Source organism: Calonectris borealis, unplaced genomic scaffold (genome assembly GCF_964195595.1).
Source record: "Calonectris borealis unplaced genomic scaffold, bCalBor7.hap1.2 HAP1_SCAFFOLD_189, whole genome shotgun sequence".
Taxonomy (NCBI): domain Eukaryota; kingdom Metazoa; phylum Chordata; class Aves; order Procellariiformes; family Procellariidae; genus Calonectris; species Calonectris borealis.
In genome coordinates, this window is record NW_027441574.1 from 86,561 (window position 1) to 90,192 (window position 3,632).

Below are 3,632 nucleotides of genomic sequence, written 5' to 3' on the forward strand. Positions count from 1 at the left end.
GTGGAAAGAAACTTTCAAAAAGCAACAGGGTACAAGAAAGATAGGCAAGAACTAACAAATAGGGGCAGGGAGATGTAGAAAGAAAGTGCAGAAAGCAACAGGATACAGGACAGAAAAGGAAGAATTAAGAATTATAAACAAGGAAATGGATAGAGGGAGTCGTAGAAAGAAAATTTAGAAAGCAATGGTGTGCAGGAAACCGGCAAGAAATTAAAATTAGGTCAGGGAGACTGAGAGAGGGAAAGGTAGCAAGAAAATTTAAAAAGCGACTGCGTTGGAGAAACATACGCAAGAATTAAAAAGATAGGGATGGAGAGGTTAAAAGAAAGTTTCAAGAGCGATGGGGTACAAGAAACATAGGCAAGAATTAAAAAATAGGCACACAGACGCTGATATAAGAAAACTGTGGTGGGTTGACCGTGGCTGGCCACCTGCCAAACTGCTCTATCGCTCCCCCTCCTCAACAAGACAGGGGAAGAAAATACGACAAAAAAGCTTGTAGGTTGAGATAAGGACAAAGAGATCGCTCACCAATTACTATCACAGGCAGAACAGACTCAACTTGGGGAAATTAATTTAATTTATTGTCAATCAAAATCAGAGTAGGATAAAGAGAAATAAGAACATCTAAAAAACACCTTCCCCCCACCCTATTCTTTTTTCCTAAGCTCATCTTCGCTCCCGACTTCTCTACATCCTCCCCCCGAGCAACGCAGGGGGACAGGGAGCGAGGGTTGCGAGCAGTTCATCGCACGTCATCTCTGCCGCTCCTTCCTCCTCACGCTCTTTTTCTGCTCCAGCGTGGGGTCCCTCCCACAGGGCCACAAGTGCTGATAGAAGCCCATTCCAGCGCTAGCTCTCCACGGGGTCACAGCTTCCTTCGGGCACATCCACCCGCTGCGGCGTGGGGTCCTCCACGGGCTGCACATGCACGCCTGCTGCACCGTGGACCTCCACGGGCTGCAGGAGAACAACCTGCGTCACCGTGTTCTTCGACCACAGGCTGCAGGGGAATCTCTGCTCCGGTGCCTGGAGTACCTCCTCCCCCTCCCACTGACCTTGATGTCTGCAGGGCTCTTTAACACTCACATTTCCTCTATTGCAGCTTCTGCACAGCTTTTTTTAGCCCTTCTTAAACGTCCAGCGTTACCAGCGTTGCTGATGGGCTCAGCTTTGATCGGCAGCAGATCCGTCTCAGAGACGGAACTGGCTGTGCCCAACATGGGGGCGACTCCTGGTCCCTTCTCACAGAACCCACCCTTGCAGCCCCTGCCCCGCCCCAGCTAACAAAACCTTACCGCGTAAACCCAATACAACAGCGATCGGCTACAGGGCAGAGAAGGGGGATTGAAAAATAGGAAAAGGGACCCACAGAGAGAGAGGCACAGAGGAAAAAAATTAGCGATGGGCTACAGGCCCGAGAGGAGGAAATGACAGGGAACCAGACAGACGGAGATGGATAAAAACAAAGAATAGTGATGAGCCACAGGGCAGAGAGGGAGGATTTAAAAAAGGTGACTGTGATATGGACAGAGATAAACAGAAATACCAAAAAAACTCGATGAGCTGAAGGGGAGAGACAGAGGAATTAAAGAATAGGGACAGGGAGCCAGACAGAGAAAGAACGATACAGACAAAAATGGGCCATGGGACAGAGAGGGAAGAAATGAAAACATAGGAACAAGAGAATCTAAGAAAGGAAAAATGTATCTAGAATACAGGGCAGAGAGAGGGGAATTAAAAAATAGGGACATGGAGACAGATGGAGGTGGGGGGGGTAGGAACTGTGAAGGGCTAATGGGCAGACTGGGAGAAATTTAAGAAATTGGGATAGGAAGACAGATAGATGGAGAAAGACAAAACTAGTGATGGACTGCAGGACAGAGACAGAGGATGAAAAAGAGGGACAAGGAACAGGATAGAAGCGCAGAGAAAAAAAGAAACCGGGAAAGTATAATGATAGATAAAGACGGGGACTTGGAGAACGAGAGAGGGAGAGGTGCAGAGAAGAAAAAAAAAATGACCGCAGTAAGAGAAAGAGAACGGGGGGGCAGGGAGGGACCAGGATGCAGAAGAGGAACTACACGGCCTTGAGGCTCCAGGACTCACCGCAGCTCCCGCTCTCAGAGCTGCTGGAGAATTTCACAGTTCAGACACATCTTTGTCTCTCCCTCTCTGTCTCCTTCCTCCTCCGTAGCTGCGGTCGCTTGACTGTCATCCACCTGAGAGAATAAATCAGTGTCTCACAGCATTTACAATACAAGGCTTACCAGATACATAGCCTCACACGCGCACACTCTGCGTGGCTGTAGCGTGCTTTCAGTTACGCGTACAGACGTACCGTGCGGTGCACGTTGGTGATCGGATCTGCCGAGGACTATGCTAAAAGGATGCTCCCTCACCTGGTGAGGCAGGCTGGCTCCTGCCTGCAGCTGGAGGCAGCTGCCAGATGGATCCTCTTTATTTTATTCTTCAGCTGCTTTACCTTTTTCTGGCCTCTCCAGCTTCAGCCGCAGCAGCTCCTGCCCACAGCCAGTAAGCGTCCAGCTGTCCCTTTTCGCCCATGCCGCTAGGGGAATGAGGCCAAAGGCGACCCACGCAAACCTGAGCCAGACGCAATCAACAACATCCCCGGAGAGGAACCAACGACCGAGTCCTCGGTGCTGCCTCTGGGAGAGGGAAAGAGCAAGCAACCGTTATCCACAGTGATGACTGTAGCTCTCCTCAGGCAGGAACCCCTCCTTCTGCAGGAGCTCCTGGAGACACCGCTCTTTCCCCGACCTGATGCTAATAGCACCTGCATTTATGGAGAATAAAGCATATTCAAGGGCCAGTTTGCTGCCGTGAGGACAGGGTTTGGGGGCAGTCTGTGGCTACGGGACAGGCTTCAAGGGAGGTGCTGGAGCTGGAGACAGCTGCAGGGGGTGAGCAGGGCTGGAGGAGTTTTCTTGAGTTGGGGAGGCACCCAGCACCTTTTCCAGGGGGTGGGAAGGCCTCCGGGTACCCAGAGGGGTGGGGGCAGCCATCTCCTGCGCCTCTTCCTGCTTCCTCTCCACCGGCTCTCAGAAAATCCCTGGAAGCAGCCCTGAGGGGGCCTGACTCCAACTGACCGTCAGCCTGTTGCACCAGTGCGTCAGAAATGTGTGGCTCATCGGCACGCTCAGGCACGCGTGCCCCAGCAGCACCATCCCCTGGGGCTACAGCCCTTTGACACAGAGGGGCCATCACCATCAGCCTCACTGGCCCCCCCTGGAGCTCCTCCAGCCCCAGCCCACAGCTGCAGCCATGGCCCCTCACACCCGCTATTTAGCCTGCTCCCCTGGACTCTGACAGTCACTCACCATGTACAAAGGACTACAGGCACAGCCATGAGAGCAAAGGAGGCAGCAAGTGTTTATTCGTTAATGCATTTAAGTTCCAGGAGCGAGTCTGCTCCGGGGCTCGGTGCCTGTACCGAGACAACTCGGCAATCGTTACTGGAGCAGCAGATACAGAGAACGAAAATACAGTGAAGGGGAACAGGACACAGGAATAGAAAGAAAAAAATAAAATGAGGAAGAAGGACCGAGGAGCAGAGAAAGGAAGATACAGGGAAAAGAACAGTGAGATGGATAAGTTGATAAAAAAGGAAT

The 3,632-nt window shown here is 51.6% G+C and overlaps 1 long non-coding RNA gene across 2 annotated transcripts; it reads right to left on the reverse strand.

Moving 5' to 3' along the window:
- Window positions 1–562: 562 nt before the first annotated feature.
- Window positions 563–3,550, reverse strand: LOC142077266 (uncharacterized). 2 transcript variants are annotated; one of them, XR_012671670.1, is made up of 3 exons: window positions 2,342–3,550; window positions 2,110–2,222; window positions 563–960 (listed from the first exon to the last, which is right to left on the reverse strand). It is a non-coding gene; the product is annotated as an uncharacterized LOC142077266 (long non-coding RNA). The 2 variants fall into 2 exon arrangements; XR_012671669.1 differs by having other exon boundaries at window positions 2,110–3,550.
- Window positions 3,551–3,632: the final 82 nt, after the last annotated feature.